General features: G+C 35.0%; 1 long non-coding RNA gene across 1 annotated transcript in view; it reads right to left on the reverse strand.

The window, feature by feature from the left end:
- Window positions 1-16838, reverse strand: part of LOC125619081 — a 68164-nt gene extending 51326 nt beyond the window's left edge. The window contains exon 1 of the long non-coding RNA XR_007350571.1: window positions 1-16838. This exon is cut by the window's left edge and continues 20945 nt beyond it. This is a non-coding gene — a long non-coding RNA (uncharacterized LOC125619081).
- Window positions 16839-18854: the final 2016 nt, after the last annotated feature.

Below are 18854 nucleotides of genomic sequence, written 5' to 3' on the forward strand. Positions count from 1 at the left end.
TGGTATTTTTATTCTAATGGCACAGATAAATAAGAGCAAGCTTTACCTATTATTAGTGCCTTTACAAACAATAAACAAATAAAGAAATAAGCACTTCATTTCACTTATTGATTATTAAAGAAATGTGTATTAATACAATCTCTCACTCTTCTTTATTAAATTAGATGTTTAAAAACTAATACCCAATGTTGGCAGAATATAATGAAACTATAAAGCAACTTGAACATATTCCCCCAAATTACATAATGTTAATAGTGTTTGATTCCACAATCCTGCTCTAGTGAAAAATCAACGTATGAGAAAAACTTGAAGCAAAATAAAGTTACTTATATGTCACTAGTCTTATGAAAAGCTAAACAATATAGATTTCTAAGGGTAAGTCAGTATTTTTAAATAATCAGGAGGTTTGGGATATGCTACCTAAAACCAGATCTCTCCATCCAGGCCTGTCATTTGTTATTCCTATGTTAACGCACCAAGAGGTTCAGACTTAAAAGCATTTCTTTAATCTATCATTTCCCATACACATGGGTAACAGAAACTTTGGGGAAGTTCCCATTGAACCACTTTGCCATAGAACAAGATGCAAAACTATAGGTGAAGCAGGTGATGATTCATCTTCTTGATGAAAATATGTGCAGTCACTGACAAGGATAGTTTTCAGTTTATGTAGGCTGCTTTGAGCCACATGGCAAAAATATTTATTGAGAGAAAAAAGGCTAGAGTCAATCAATTTGTTAATAACCAAGCATATAAGGGAAGCTCAAAGGGAAATATCCCAACATGAAGTGGAAAATTATGTGTAAACGTTTCTATGCTATGATGCTACTTCTACAATGAAAACAAGTTCCACAGTAAGAATAAAACCAGTGTGACTTAATGACATCAAGTCCCATCTTCCATCTTCCTGATTTGGAAGTATAGTTTGTTTATCTGATAGTTACTTTAATAAGGCCTGAGGGGAGAATCCTTACTCAAAGTGACCTGTAACAAGAACGCAGAAAACAAACAGAACGATCATTCAGCCTCACCAGAGGAATACATGGAAGCAGCCAGCCCTGTCAATTTGAAAGAGGCTAATGAAACATTATCTGCAGGTGAGCGGACTGTCTCGCAGCATTACAACTCCAAGCTATAAATGATTTCCTAACCACAGAGGCAACCACTATACAGATACTTTGGAAGACAAATGAGAATGCTGCCACATGCAAGGTCAATCACAAACCTCCCACAACCTGGGTGCCTCCTCTTCCCCCAGGAGATGACTGCGACACCACTGGACATGGCTGAGCAAGACACACCAGAGTCCCTTCTTTTTCATTTCTGCATTTGAATTTCAACACCCTGGTACACATAGCTGTATATCAAATGTATGTATGTATAACTTAAAGCTCACACATGCTTCAGAAACTGATTTTCCTTGTGTTACAGAAAATGAATAAACATCAATAGCCAATCCTTACAATCGTTTGATTAAAATTACTATCGTTTTAAGAAATCACTATCTAACAGCATGATAGGCTGTGGACTATGGGAGGAGAAAAACAAAAACCCCAATCAATAATGAACATTTTTATCCATGAACTTTATTAATACTTCCACTCCCCAGGTTTACTGGGACTGTGATTTTATTTGATGCGATACATTCCATTTAAGGATTTCCTTTTCTTTTTATGACCTAATGATGCATTTAATTTTTAATTAAATTTTATTTTGAAGCATAAAGAGTATGTATAAAAGCCAAAGCAAGTGTGCAGCATCTGTTCATTGCATCTGCACTCGCTACCACAAAAATTAACCTTAATCTAAAGAGGCACAAATGGGTTTTTATGCCATCGGGAGACCCAAGTATTTAAAAATCAATGACTGTCCACCCAGACAAAGAACAGCTGTTTCCTAATATTCCAGCTACATAGTGAGCCCATGTTCTACCCAATGACTAGCCTCAAATAGTCCACACCCTCGTTTCCTCAGTAAAATCTGTCAGAGAAGGACACTATCTAAAAGCCATGACATAGACAAAATGGAGACAAGGCAGAGTGGGCCTGGCCCAAACAGATGGCATATTGAGAGGTCCCTTCTACAGCCACCATTAGGTAATTTACTAAAATCATAATCAATGTGAATTCCTGCGTCCAGAAATCTATCAAATGAGATCATTTACCCATTTGTGTTTGAAGGCCAGGGAAGCGGGTGGGGAGGTTGAAAAGATGTTAGTCAAAGGTCAAAAACAAAAATTCAGTTAGGTAGAAAGGAATAAGTTCAAGAGATCTACAGCACAACATGGTGACTATAGTTAATAACCACATAGCATGCACTACTGTTGAGAGTAGATTTTAAGGGTTCTTGCCACAAAAATTGGTAAGTATGTGAAGTAATGCTTATGTTTGATTTTGTTATTTAAGTTTATACATGTATCAAAATATAATGTTGTGTGACATACATATACACAATATTTAGTTGTCACCAAAAAAAGAAAAAAAGAAAGAAAAAGAAAAAGGTCTGAGAATGTTGAATGTGGACAAAGTCATGTCCCATTAGAATAGGGGTAGGTCGTCCTTCCCCCACCACAGCCAACTTTTGAAGAACATCACAGACAGGAGAAGACTGCCAACTAATCAAAAGGCTGTAGCATTCTCTGAAATATGTGTACATCTACTTTCCTGAAGGACATGAAGCCAAGATGATATGAAGAAAAGGAAAGTCATATGTTTACAAGATGAAAAGAAAAAGGGATATGAGAAGGGGCCATGGTTGTTGAAAACCACTCCTTGGCACACTAGCATTTTCTAGGAATCCTTTCAGGGACGACTGTAACCGAAATATTCCATGAGGAAGTGTAGAAAGGAGTAAATATTAAAAATCATAGATGAGGGCTGGGGATGTGGCTCAAGCGGTAACGCGCTCGCCTGGCATGCACTGGGTGCTGGGTTCGATCCTCAACACCACATAAAATAAAGATGTTGTGTCCACCGAAAGCTGAAAAATAAATATTAAAAAATTTTCTAAAAATCGTAGATGAAGACAGACCTATGTTCTCTGTGACTGTAAAATGTCATTTTGCCTCCTGCTTTTTCTACCTGAAAAAAAAAATTTAATATAAATGATTTTACAGACCGCATGTGGTATCATCTTTATATAGCTTTCCTGATTCACTCTCAGAACTAAATTTTAAAAGCCACACCTTGGGACTAATTACTAGATAATATAAGAAAAATACCAGGAGGTCCTCAAAAACCTTATGTGGCAACAACACATTTCTAATGGATACACCCTGCACTGTGACATCAATTGGCTTAGCCCTTTGAATAACACCTCAGTAGGACTAACAAATGAGGTCAACATTTTGCCATGTTGGTGTCCCCTCTGTGGAGGGATCCTCATCACAGGAGTTCTGACAGGCACTGGATCATGTGACTTTAGTGGTGGCAAGTCTGGCTCATGACAGATTCAACTCCAGCCATTTAAGGTAGGATAAATCAAGAGGGTTGAGGGATAATAGGAAGAACTATCTATTGACGGCACAGAAATTCATCCCTCTGTTAAACACTTGCTGATTTACCCTTGGAGCCCATGGACTGACTCGCTACTTCGGTGATCTGCCATCCACAGCATATCCTGGGGTGCTGCCTGGACCCAGCCATCTGGGCCCCCAAAGGACCCACCATTCCAGCCTGAATGGTGATTGTCTCCAGAAGCGCCTTCCCCATGTTTCAGGCATCAGGGTTTATTAAAACCCCAGAGGGAAGTAATCCCTGAATGCTACTAAAAGATCTCCAGCTGCTACCGTTTATGAAGTAGGCTTGACAAGACAGGAGAGCTCAAGAGAGGGGAGGAGGAAGGACAGGAAGAGAGAAGAATTTAGACAGGGGCAAGTTATCCAAACAGAGCCCCCATCAAGAAAGAGTCATGTTTTATCAGCTTAAGCTTTCCTGCCTCCTTTCCAAAGGTATTTCCCCCCATGACTCTCATTAATTCTTTTTTATAGCTGTCTACTTTCTTTAAAAACTAATAATAATAAAGGCAGCACATGGCCAGAGAAAGTCTCTTAAGTGTGTGAAAATTAGAAAGACTGGCCAGATGAATTACCTGGCTTCCCTAAAAACCAGGGAAGAAAATGGTTTTTTCATGGAAAAGAATTAGAGTAGCGCTCAGTATCTGTCTCTCCCTTCTCCATTCTTTTGAAAAGGTCTTTTCATCTCATTAAGTTAAGCTGATTAATAAAAATTCAGCAGTTTGCCCATGGATCCTTTAGAAGTGGTGATACAAGCTGAAAGATGCAGGCGGAAGGTTTTTGTGCTGGAGACAATGAGGGGAATGACTTCTTAAATCCGTCGTTGTCATCCTCCATTAGAGATAAATAGACACCTCGGCTCAGATTCCTCCAGCACTCACTGGATTGCTACTTGCTATCTTCTAGTAGCCTTCAGAAAAAAATTTAGTGCTTACTCAAAAATAAGAATGGAGAAAAAGAAACATTATTTAGAAAAAATATGTAATGAGAACATTTTTTTCATTTCAAAAATATTAAAATCAGTGAACAAAAACATGATCTATAGGAATAGAAAATTTATTAAAGAGAAAAGGTAATTTTACTAAAAGAAATCTCATATGTAAACAGAACTTTATACTTTCTGCTGTCAAGCAAAACAAGAAGATAACACCAGTTTCTTTCACGAATTTTTTTGTCATCCAAAAATATCTTCGTTATTTATCTAGTTAGTACCTGACACATAATAGATGCTCAACTGAGAGTTAATAATTTTCGTAAATTTTAAATGACTATGGTTTACCTTTAAAGATAAAAAAAGATGACATTTTATGTAATGTCATGACTTGCAAATGTTTTCAACTGTTCAGGCATGAGTTAAATTCACCCAGAAAAAAAAAAAAAAGTCACAATATATTTATTACATGAGAAGCTCTAAATATAACACAAAGATAAGTACATCTGACTGGTAGGTGCTGAATTATTTTCCTAATCACCTCTAACCTTGCATAACACTACACAGTTCATCTGAATTTTGTTCAAATTATTTTTCCCACATGACAGAATTAAACTTGTACTATTTCATAATACTTTGTTTAAAAGTCCTCCTGGGGTTGGTTGATATAGCTCCATGGTAGAGCACTTGCATGAGAATCCCAAAGTTTGTTCCCTACCACTACAAAATAAATAAATAAATATTCAAAAGTCCCCTTAGAAGTGGCTTTATTCACTATTCATATTGAAAACTACCAAATTTATTTCTATCAAATCTTTATGTGCATGTAACAGTGTTTTAGAGTGATTTAAACTAAACTGTCCATACTGTATTAAAAAAGTTTTATAGGCTGTCTGATTCTATCATTAAATTTACCCTAAGACACTAAATAAATACCTTTGTTTGAATCTTACTTCAAAAGGATTTTGGAGGGGAAGTTATTTTCACTTACTCTTGTCTATGAATACTGCATATATTTTTAGGCATCAAGTCTTTGCAGAATAGTCCCAACTGTTTAAAAATGTTAGGCACTTTTAAAGATGTAATTCATGCCTTGAGGATGCTAAAACAAAAACTATAACCATAAAAGGCTCATTCCAAACCTTGACCACCTCAGATATTTAGTTATTACTATTTTGTCCACATAAATATGGAGGATCATCACTATTATGAAAATCAAACTTATTTCACCACACACTCCCTGTGGCCTGAAGCCCATTCTGTTTTGCCATCATCAATCCATCTTTTCAAATACCTAAGAGGCTGAGCCCAAACAATGCATCTGAGAAAAACAATGAATGAGGAACTATTCACATTTCAACTGTGAAGACTAATCATAGGTTAGCTGGGACTTCCAATTAGCAGATAAAAAATGGGTGAACTGAAGCACCCATTTTCTTTGACATAAATGATAAATAAAATCTAAGCAGATACAATATGTGTAGTATCTAATATTTATGGTGTAGGTCAAAGGGTACAAAATTATAGTTATACAGGTTAAGTAAGTCCAGAGATCTAATATACTGAAGACTCAAGTTAAGGAGAGGTATTTTGTTGTATATTGAAAATTTGCTAGGAGAATAGACTATATGTGCTAATTTGCCTGACTATATCAATAGTTTCACTATCAAAACAGCATTGTACACCTTAAATATACACAAAAACAAATTTTAGAGTTTTTAAAACACTAAATGCTAAGTATTATCATTCTTAGATTTTAAAAATTCTACAAAGTGCCTACTGTGTACCAAGCACTATGCTTTCTACCATAAACAAGCCAGAACTGACACCACGTAGATTACAAGTGTCTCATGTTGCTATTTTCTATGAGGCAAGATAGTTATTACCAAGGGATAGTAAAGAGTAATGAGTGGAGGAGAGCACTGACTAAACACATTGGTGCTAGTTCTTTGATTAATTTACTTGAGTTCATGGGTCTGCTTGTAAACAGAGATAGGAAGGATCACACATACTCACGCATGTTGGGCACATCAATATTGAAAGAGATACCTGTTGAGAAAATGCTATATTGCTTCCAAAATATATGGACATGATGGGGTGAGGAAGAGACCGTCACTTACTACCAGTGGGCATTATCACTGAAAGTGGTTCTTAAAGTGGAATTTTCTTGATTCCAAAGAAAAAGTAGGAAAAAAAAAAAAACCCAAAAACTTACTGGAAAAGTTTCATCATATAGGAATTTTTATGTAAAGTACAGGCATTCAGGACAAGTTCCCCAAGGTCTTCCAGAAACTGGATCTCTTATTAGATAAATTTCCCTGGAATCTGGGCTTCTAAATGATTATTAGCTCATTGTACACAACTAATAAGCATGTTGAAATAAGCTATGATGTAAAAGATAGTTATGATATGCATAAGGCCCCTATAACACAAATTATTGATTTTCTCCAAAGATATCATCTTTGTGATGTTGTCAATCTGACAACAATAAAAAAATGACATATAGTAGGCACAATGATGTTAAATGTGTTGTATGTGTGCATATAAATAAAAATAAAATAATTTTGTCATCTTTTTTGTTCAATTCTGGAAACAGGAACAAATTTTCACTACAAGTGTATAGCTATTATATAAAACATCTCACAATTGTATAATGCATATAATTGTCTTCATTACATTATTAGTAATTATAAAAGGGAAAAATTCATAGTCTCCAGTAGCATTGTCATATAAGCTCTTATTTTAAGAATGTATTCAAAAAATAAGTGTATTTGTAATTGAAAATATATATTGGTAAAATAAACCTTTAATACTCATTCTAATAAAAAAATCAAAAGATTACAGAATTATAAGTTAATAGGCATGAAAATCCAGATTCTCTGAAAGTTAAAGTTGGATTATTAAATTCAGTCAGATTCCTTTTATTAGAAAATAAGGAAATGAAAAATATTATGTCCATGTCCAAAAAACTACTAAATGAAGAATACACTGGCAAACATACATTTGCTCCTGGTAAAGGCTACTGCTCACAAATCAATCTACCTGGATGAGAACAAGACCTAACCTCTAAAAGGACACATCTTCATGCTCTGTGACTATGATTAGTGTGCCAAAACCCTTGCTGTCACAGGAAATGGGATGAATCTAGTCCAATCTACCCATGAAACTGATTATGAATAATCTGACCAGAAACTGCTAAGAAAAAAGACCCTGAAGTGGACCAGGCATATCCAAATAAATGAGCTCTGTAAGCATGACAGTCCAATGCAAGGAAAACATAGAACAGGTGAATTAGCTAATTATTCATTACTGGTTATATATCTATCTCTACATCTACCAGCATCTTGTGGCAAATGCATTTAATACCTTAAAATGTACTAAAAATGTAACTGATTTTCTGGTAGAATCATTCCTGCAGAGAGAACTGGCATCCTAGAACTTACACGAAAGATTCAGTATGTCTTGTCCACTTAGTTTTTCACTAATTAGTAAAACAATTTTTGAAATGCCCATTTCACAAGAGTTTACCATTATATTGTTTATATTTTAATAATCATACTGAAAAATAAATGTGCATAATTTGAAGAATTATATAAAAATTAGGATAAAGAATGTGGCTGTGGAATCATGTTTGTACAACTGTGATAAAGATTTATATTGTATACTTGTATGCTGAATTCTAATACACATTTACCAAATTTTTTAGAAGTCTTCCTCCTTCTTCTTCTTATGTCTTCCCAAAGGCAAGGGAAAATTAAGTGAAAACCAGTTTCAGTAAATCAACTTATGGTAAATATTATAGCTATAAAGTGAATTTTTTTATTCTTTGTCTTTTTTTGAAGCACTTAATATTTTTAAAATTGTTCTTAATTTTCAAAATCAACTTAAATTGGGAGATTAACCAAATACAATACAATCAAGATTTCCTATGTCAAATTTCAGGACTGGATTAATCAACTTTGATCAATAAAAGGGGAGGGATTATACATGTTACACATTATTCTTCTTACTGATTAACTATAACTTCTGTTTTGTTTTCCAAGGATAAACCTTTAAAGTCATATTTGGAAATAAAACGGAAAAAAATCTTTAGAAAAATCATTAGAGTCATATTTGAAACTAATAAAAAAAAAGAACTTGTGTGTTCTTTTCAAATTTTTATGCATGTTGTAAAAATGAATGTTTTCTACACTGATAAAACAAAATTGGGGAAAGGGAAATCATCTATATTTTTTAATTCAAGGAAGTTTAAAAAGCCAGTAGATTCATGAAGTTGAAAGTGACTTCACAGAGGACAATGATTCTCTCATTTCACAGATGAGGAAACTCATCTTCACTAGGGTTAAGCAACTTGCCCAAGGTCAAACAGTTAACAGTGTCTGGGCCTTGCCAAATTTCACATCTTCTGAGTCGGATGCTCTTGCCTAAGAGATTAACTAATTCAATACCTTGTCAAGAGAATCCTGGGGCATTTGATGATTTGCTTCAGGTTGAACATCTAGTTAGATAAAAAGACAAAGGTGACATCCATGTTCGCTGATTCTAGCCCTTGGCAGTTTCTGAAAAGACATTACTTCATCTTCCAAATGGATAAAATCAGAAAGGAGAATTTTCACACAATTAGCACAACGATTTCAGCTATTTTTTCAAAGCACTGGGCAAGAGGCACCAAGAAAATAAAGTCAACGCACAGACAATGGATCATATAGGTTAATTCTTAAATGATTAATTCTCTAAATTAATGAATAGGAATAATTATATAATTATGACACTTAGGGGCACCAGGCATTTTACATGCATTTAGTTTCTCATGGAATCATCCAGTTTTGCAAATAAACACATCTTCCCTATTTTACACAAGTGAAAACTGAGAGTTGGAGAATAGAAGCACCATCTGAACCCAGGTTACCCTGACTCCAATGTTAGATGATGCACTCTCTCTGACATCTCTGTATAATAAGACATTTTTGGAAATAAAATGATGAAAAAGATAAAAATTCCTTCAAAAGTATTTATTAATAGCTAAAATTTATTGTCCACAGACTATGTACAAGGTATTGTTCTAGGCTTTATATGCAATAGTATTTAATTATTACAATGACCCTCTTGGACAAATATACTATTATTTCCATTTACTGATGAGGAAGCTGAAACATTGAAAAGCTAATTAACTTGTCCAGGACCTCAGCAATCAACAAATACAAGAGCAGAGAACTGGGCTGGGGTTGTGGCTCAGTGGTAGAGCGCTCACCTAACATGCACAAGGCACTGGGTTCGATCCTTAGCACCACATTAAAAATAAAATAAAGATATTATGTCCACTTTTAAAAAAAGATTTTAAAAAAAGAGCAAAGAACTATACCCAGAATTCATCTCAATTCTTAAGCATCATGGATCAGCCTTTCTGTGGTGTTTCTTCATATAAACCACAATCTCTACCTCAAGAATCTTATAACCTAGTAATGAGAATAGAACACAAAAATACAGAGAGTGTACACAAACTAAAGTATTATTCTTATATCAATATTACCCATATAAACAACTAAACTAGAAGAGGAGGTAATGGCTTCCACTGCTGGGGTACAAAGGGCTATCTATGCATGAAGGATGAATTGCCTTACATTTCAGGGCACAAGCCACACCTCATAGACCTGCGTCTGTCTAGGAAAGCAGGTATACATATTGGATAAAGTATGTGCCAGAACTCTTTCTTCTTTCTCCATGTTGTATCTCTGGAGATGAGGGTGGAGCCTCATCCACTCACATTTTATCAGGAGATTTTCATCTTTGAAACTAAACAGGAAAAATTTACTGACTGTTAAGCTAAAGGGCAAAACTCTTGGAAGAAAACAAAAGGAAGAAGATGGGGGTGGAAGAATTTGGGATACAATAAAACATAACATCATTTCAAGCACACATATGCTATTCCCTGCCATTTAAAAAAAAAAAAAAAACCTATGATTTCATGCTAGAAATGTGCTTATTGTAGAGTAAGCAAAATATACATTTAAAATTTTATGCAAATCTATATTGTTATTATGCTATTATGGACTCAAAAGTGTGTAAATATCCACTGACTATAGGAATAAATTTCCTGACTGTATGATTGTTAAATTCTAAAACTTTTATTCAAAGAATATCCAGAATTTCTTCTGAAAGTCCTCAAAAATAGCTCTATACATTGGCCAGCCCTCCGGAATCATGCTGGCAGGGGAGGAGGGCTGGCTGGCGTGTGATTCCCTAACAGTCCAATTGTATATACGTTATGGTCTAACAATTAGCTCCAAAGAACAAGTGCACAAAACATTTAACCTCTTTGTACTAATTATTTGCTGTGAGTGCAACAGTTGTGGCTTGCTACCTCAGTCCATTAAACACTCAACAAGGAGGAATCCAAGTGTGCATTTTTAACACTCCTTTCATATTAGCATATAGTCCCTATCATTTTCCACTGTGCCTCCTCAGAAATTCTGTCCCAAGGTCACCCTCTGACATTTCGGAGTCCTGTTAGACTAAGTATGTCACTCTACACAGCCTAGCTGAGTGGTTAAGGGCCACTTACTGGCTAAGTGGCTTTTGGTTAGTTTAAAATATGCAAAACTCAGTTTTCTCATCTGTAAAACAAGAATCATTATAATACAACTCTCATAAGAGCCCTTGTCAGGATATATAAATGATAATGACTGTGAAGCCTATAAAGCTCTGTGCGTGGTATACAGTAAGTGCTCAATAAATGGGAGTCAATGCCTAGAGGGAAACACAAACACTCCTGTGGCCTATACAAGAGGAAGTGTCTCTGCCACAGCATGTTCCTATTTGCTTCTGAGAACAACACCAAGCCCTTCTTTCACTGGGGCCCTTTTGAGGATGTCATTCAAAGAGTCACAGGGGCTCCTCATAGCCCTTTCAGAAGCCTGGGAAGAGAGGTGAGCACAGCCTAGACCTCATCTCTCTGAAATACAAACTGAGTTTTTTGGGGGTGATTTTTTATTTGTTTTTGTTTTACACATTAATTTTCTGCTAATGATTTTTGTGAACAATACTTTCTGTCTAAAAAGGGAGTTTGGAAACAACTGCTTAATTTGCAAGCGAGAGAAACAATTCAAATATAGTAGAGCATTCCAAGTTTCATCTAGAAATATCAGAATTGACCTACGTTTTATATCCTACCATGTAACTACTTACAAACCAAGTCTCATTTGAAGTATTCAGCATATTAACCAGTACTTAGTTATATTTACAAAGCAATTACCCAGTGCCTAAGATATACAACAGTGCAGAACAATTGTAAAACATTTAGAAACCTATTAACCCATCTATTATAAAGTCATTATAACTTGTCTCTTGATGTTACAAATGGAGCCTCATGAGTATGAAGGAAGAAGGTATTTGGGGGTCTCTCTGAATCTCTCTTTCAATTTTGCTCTGAACTTAAAATAATTCTAAAAACATTACAACCTTTAAAAAAGCAAAAACACAGCCTTACACTGACCTTGTGCAACATGGCCAACACACCTTTCCAGCCCATGCTTCCGATGTTTTTGCCAGACCCCTTTCATTCTGAATAAACTACTTTCTATCCCCCAAATTTATCCCAGCAGACCTTTGCTCTTGTTGCTAAGGATCCCTGGAATATTCCTCTACCACTTCCATCCCTGACTACTAACATCATATCCATTATTCAAGACGTAGACTAAATTATTTCTCTTCCAGGAAGAACTTCCTGACACACCTGAACAGACGTGCTTTCCCTCCATGTCCACAGCATTCCATGCTTTATGTAAGTGACATTATTTGTTCTAATATGTTAGTAAAGCAGAATAGTTTGGAAACTGCCTTGGCGATTAATGAATATTCTAATTGCCCTGGTATTTGCCTACATGTGGTCTTTAGCATCAATATGTTCACATCAAACATCACGGAGGGCTTCGAGTACAAAGTGATACTCACACTATCAGTGGAAATGAACAACCCAAACATGCTATTGGTTTTTACTGTGTATTTATTAAAAATCACTTTGCAGTCAAGACACGGGAATTTCTTTTTAAGGATGTTTACTTTTCCTGTTAGTAAATGTACTGGGATGGTTTTCACTAAAACATAAGTCAGCCAGCTGTTTGTTTGGGTTCTTGAATTAAATGGTAAAAATACAGGCAGCTTTTACTCACAGTGCTCCACTTTAAACAAGGGAATCTGTTCCATATTTAAATGATTTAATTTTCCTTTTTTAACAAAAGTTTAAATTTTTCATATAATGAGAACATCTCTTCAGGACTTCAGAACTTTCATTTCAGAAGGCATATGGTTCTCCCTCATCCATCTGATACCCCTGGGATGCCAAAGCACTTAGGAGACCCAAGAGTGTATAATCCAACATGACAGCTGAAGGAGGGAAGGATGACAAGAAGCATCAGAACAGGTATCAGAGAGGGAGGCTGTTATTCTGGAACCCAGGTTTACCCCTTATCTTTCTTTCATGTTCACCAAGATGCTACATTTCCTGTCCCCTTGAGAAGACAGCATCACTGGAGTGAAAGTTTTGCTCAGAGGCAGGCTGGGCCCATGCAGACAAGCAACTTGATGTACCTTAAACTTCTCTGAAACAGACAGGACAGCCAGTGTTCTTGCACTTCAGTCTCCTAAATTCTCTGTAACCCAGCATAAGCTCCTGCTGGCTTTGTAGTCGGCTTCCCTTTCCTCTGTATGGCGCATTTATGAGTTCAGCTGTGGGCCCTGTTAATTTCCCTCCACAGCCTTTCTTCTCTTCCTAACACATGCACACTCGAGCCTGGGCTGGAGTGCTGACTAAGGAGGAACAATAGGAGGCTTTGAGCAGAGCTCAGCCCCAGACCCAGTCAATATTTACTTCAGTTTGAAGCCACTGTTTTAAAGCTCCTTCGAAGCAGAACTCAACAGTGGGGAGTCCCCAGAGGTTTCTAGATTTTATTTTAACAAGAGGGAAGAGAGGTGGAGAGAGAGAGTAAATAGATTACTGTCCAAACCACTTTCTCAGAGAAAATAAGGGAGGCTGTTCAACAAAACAGGTTACACTTTCAATACTAATTAGCAATTTATACCCAGAAAAACCAATCGTCTTCCAACACTGATTACTGCAGTCTTAAAACTCCATATCAGGCTGCAATGCAAATCTACTTAATGTGACCCCTGAATATCTTGTAAGCAGGGGCCTGATCCTATCAATTGCCTGGAGCTTGCCAAGCTTTGCCTACTCTGCCCAGAATGGCACTAGCACCCTAGGTGTAGTTAATCCAAACTCCAGGACTGATTTCCAAACCAGATCTTATGCATTCTGCCAATTCAGGTTTGTCCTAAAATGAACTAGGAGTGTACTATACTACATGCTAGTAAGTGTGCCAGCTGTATTGGCAATAGATTAGGAAGGCTGACCTATGATGCTGAAGAGTAAAAAGAAAAAAAAAAAAAAAATTCACAAACACCTCTTCCTGCCAACGAAAGTGGCTTTCTATGGGATAGTAGGTGAGAGGTAAGATGGACAGTTGTTTCCAATACTATATTAGACTCAGTGGAATATTCCTGTGAGTTTACACTGTCTTTTGTTGAAACTCTGTAGAAATACTGTTTATTAATAATAAAATTACCTAAGTTTTTTTTAATGTGACAGTTGACTTAAACTTTCTTTTCTTTTATTATTATAAAACTAAACCACAGGTAGAGTTGGGAAATCTTAGCAGGATGGGTGAGGGCACAGGAAATTACTAAAGATTTTTTAGAAACTTGAGGAAAGAAATTTATAGTTGTCTATAATACCTAGTTGTAATTAATGCTTATTATCCAAATCAAAAAAGTGTGCTGTTATCTTTTAAGATCTTGCCATACATTCCATTCACATTTTATAACATTTCTATAAAGACAGAGCCAAATATCTGAAATGTTCAATAAGAGAGAGAATGAAGAGGATTGGCAACGGTCCATACTTAAAATTCTAGCTTATTATACCTGTAATATTAAAGGGTAAGTCATCATTTTACATTCTAAGCATGTAAAACAGAAGTGACATAATTTAGCCTTCACAAAGAGAATTCAAACTATCCTTCCCTCTACAAAATATAAAGAGATATTGCAATAGGATTGGACTATTCTGTTTGAATGCATCAAATGCACTGGAATATGTTTGGCTCTAATCTTCACTAATTATTTGCCATATTAATAAAAGCTAAATGATTAAAATGCAACTCAATCCAATCATTTCAACATCTTAAGGAATTACTGGATTTCCGTACACTCAATTCGATCCCTCAACAAGCTCTTGTGGAAATAAAATACTAAGGAAGCCTGGCTTTGATGAAGTCTCCAGCAGATATTTTTAAACTGATATAAAAAAAATTAATTCCTTGTATTTTGCATAATACACAGTGTCAATAAGTAAATCATCAAAATTTAAACTGGACTACCCTTTTGCCAAGAAAGAAATCTGAAACAGGGGAGAGATTGTAACCATTAATCATTCATCAGACACAGAAATACAGTAACATAAAATCACAAAAGTTTTAAACTTGAAATAAACCCATAGCAAGCACATTCCCTTGACAATTCTTAACTTCCAATTTATCAGAACAAAAGGAACCTGCTTTTGTATGAAATGATACAAGGGCAACAGAGAAAAGCCCAGGGGTCCCATGAGCATAGCAATTCTAAATACTAAAACATTACACTTGTAAGGCAAATTTGTAATGCAGTTAGCAGTACTCTTTCAACTACTTTTGGTCTTGCTAATAATAAACCCAGTACCTTGACTGCTGCTGGCCAACTTCTGTCCTTAGACAGCACTAAATTTCTGGGTACAGAACATAAGGATCATGATAATTTCCTGTATGAATTACTGTTTTCTTGTTTTTTTTTTTTCTTTTTTTCTTAAGGGAGGTTTATAAATTTAGTAGTAAAATGATGTTATAAAATAATTATGTGAGTATATGATTGTAATTTAAAAATCAATAATGAGCACATTTGCTATTCACCTAACTATAAACATATAAAGTTAAAACCTGCTTTGAATAATCACCAGACAATTCTACAAGTAAGCGGTCCTTTGACGGTAAGGTAAAGTGTTACTCGGGTTTCAATGCATTAAAATATGTGTTCCTTGACGAATTCTGTTTCCTTTCTGTTATATGTTATGAAATATTTATGTTTCTAACATCAATGTGCGTATAATTAATATCTGCTAAGCTTTAAAGCAGTCAATAGCAAGAGTTTTTAAACAGAGAATTGTTAAGGAACTCGACACTGTTCCTCTGACAGTGAGATTCAGAAAAATCCAAGGATCCCAGGGACAGCCTGTAAGGAACAGCCCCAACAGGAATTGATTTGTTTCAACAAGCTCCTCATTGGAAATACAAGCATTCTCCAAGAGAGTGTCGGTATTCATTAATTTCCCCTCTGAGATGGAGAGATTTCATTATACCTATGAAGCCCAAAGTAGAGAAAACGATAGAGATGAGACAAACTAAGAGGGGAAGACAGGACATTAAAAATAAACTTGACCAGTTTTACAAAGGAAATCCAAAGCTCATTTCTGGGAGGAAGGTCTAGCAGACCTGCCCCTGAAGTGTCACTCTTCACACTTTATTTGTTTTGCAGAACTCACAAGATAAAACCTAAAATGTGAATTTCTCTAAAAGAAAACCCAACATAAATGCATAAATCTTATCTTTCAGAGACAACATATATTACAAAATAATAAGACTGTCTATCTTATAATAAAAATCAGCTCTTCCATGATGCTTTGAAAATACGTTTTTATTCACACAAACATATTTTCTATACAACTTACAAGAATATATTGAATTATAAAGTGGCATTCCCCTGTATGAAATGAATCAACTCACACCCTTAATCTCTATTCTTTTCTCTCCTACTCTTATTGAGGTATGATTGACTCTGTCCTTTTCGTACCGTTTTACAGCAGTTTTTAAAGTCCTGTTATGTATCCACTTTCCTTTAAATTTCACACAAAAAAAGAGACATTATTTTTATTATATCCATTTATTTATTAGGGTAAAGAAATTGAGGCTCAGAATTCACCACTATGAGTGGTATATTAGTCAACTAGAACTGAATTTAACCAGCTCTAAAATATAAAAATGTTAAGGACGATTCTAGACAAATCTAATCTGATGCAGAATACTTGGATATCTTATTCTCTGAGCCTTTGCCTCTGTAACACTCAGGAATATTTGGTTCTATCCTAATCAGTTATAATTACAAAAAATAAAATTAAAAAGTACATGAATTTAATGCTTTTATTTTATGTAGTCAAAGCAATTTGCTTATGTATACATATCAGTGCATGTAATTTGGTTACAACCTATTAATCTGATGACAAATCACTGTCAATAACCTTGAGCTAAAATGTAAAAAAAAATATATATATATACATATATATATATATGCATACATATATATATACACATACATATATACACATACATATATATATATATATATATATATATATATATATATATATATATGTCTTTCTTAAAAAATTGAGAGGCCAAACACTAATTTAAAATATTAAGCATCTTCTACTTTCCTATAAACATGTCAATGACCATAAATCTTAGGAAAGTCAACTATATTTTGAACAAAAGCCACTCCCTAAAGATATGCAAATGATGTTTTAATCAATAAAGATATCCTATTCCTAAAATTACTAGTCTTCCAAACATTCTCCCCCTTAAAGAGCCACTTAAACTCATAATCAGTGATTTTTGCATTTCTGGATCTATGAGAATCATAAAACTAGACACCCTAAGAAGGTGTCCCATCCAAATTACTAAGAACCTTTATTTATACCATGACAAGCATAAACAAATATCTACAAACAGCCACATCTTAAATTAACTGTTCTTAACAGTGTTCACTGTTCTTAGGAAATGCTGCTCAATATTTTAAATAAATTTATGTTACCGAGAATTTAGGGGCTGAGAAGGTAGTAGCAACTGCCTTGCATATATAAGGCCTTGGGTTCAACCCCAGCACTGAAAATAAAAATAATAATTAATTAAAAAGGAAAAGATTTGCCTCTGCTTTGTAATTAAAGCATTGGTGGGCCCTATTATAAAACTAAGAAGAAACTTAAAATGAGTGCTTACCATCCTCTTCGTCTTTTTGTTTTCATAAAAATACAACCAATTTACAGAAGGAACATTTTCATCTTTGTTTTCATAATCTTTCCATAGTGGAGCATTAAGTCTGATGCTTTCAGACTTAAAAGTTCACTTAGATTAGTCATGTTGTATTCACACACATACAGTGAAGGAGAACAAAAACAAACAAAAAGAAAAAAAAATAGAGTAATCTGATTTCAACTAGTTCCATTTCTTGTTAGTAAAAGCATCACAAAATAGTTCATTGCAAAAGAAAATGATATATATGCTGTGAAAAAAAATGGAAGCACATTTGCAAACTCTACAGGAACAATGATTTCTCACTTCAGACACCAGAATCATAGAATTTTAGAAAAGGAAGGCATTTTTTTTCTCAAATCCTTTATAGCTCCATTGAAAGTACAGGCCCCTGAAAGCCACCCACAAAAAACTTAGTGGAAGGAGAAAAACTGTTAGTCATCTTCTATGCTGAATGTAAAATAAACATTTTGGGTTCATTTAACCATATGGATTTAAATTGGAAAGTGTTAAAAATCTGTTTCTGAGGTGTAATTCTGGCATTGCCACATGAAATACATCTGGAGAGGGTTTGCAAATAAATATTCTTAGACATTTATGACAGGATTCTCTTTGGACCAGGACAACATTTTCACTCTAGTAGAATTTGCCCATAGAGAGCAAGACTTAGCAGCAAAATCCTTGGCCTTTACATTTGTTAGTGGTGTATTTCTAATGAAGCATAAACCTCAACATAAAAATCTGTTTTATTTTGTCTGAGACTTGAAGACTACTATGCCTTCTAGGCTTTTTAAATGACAAATAACTTTCACTCACGTAAATACTGAGTTTCATTTTAGGAACTGTAGAACTAAATAGAAAGCTCAGGGCAAATAAAACCAAGAGTCCTTGGTGAGAAACCAGAGTTATCTCTTTGCCCCCTGAATTTTGTCTAGAACCTTCCTCCCTGTCCAAACTGCAGCTCACAGGCCTCAATACAACCTGGGAACTTGTTACAAATGTAAAGTATAGGGTGCCCGAATAAGATCTATTGAATTAAAATCTGCATTTCAACAAAATTCCAGGTGGTTGAGCACACCCTTAAGGATGAAAAGAAAAGTATGTAGTAATCTAAAAAAAAAAAAATCATTAACTACATGCTTCTTACTGGCAGAGATGTTGTTTATACTGTTTACTACAGTATCTCCATCACTGAGAAAAATACCTGGCCCACAGTGGACACTTGATAAATATCTGTCAA

This window comes from Marmota marmota, unplaced genomic scaffold (assembly GCF_001458135.2).
Source record: "Marmota marmota marmota unplaced genomic scaffold, marMar, whole genome shotgun sequence".
NCBI classification, from domain to species: domain Eukaryota; kingdom Metazoa; phylum Chordata; class Mammalia; order Rodentia; family Sciuridae; genus Marmota; species Marmota marmota.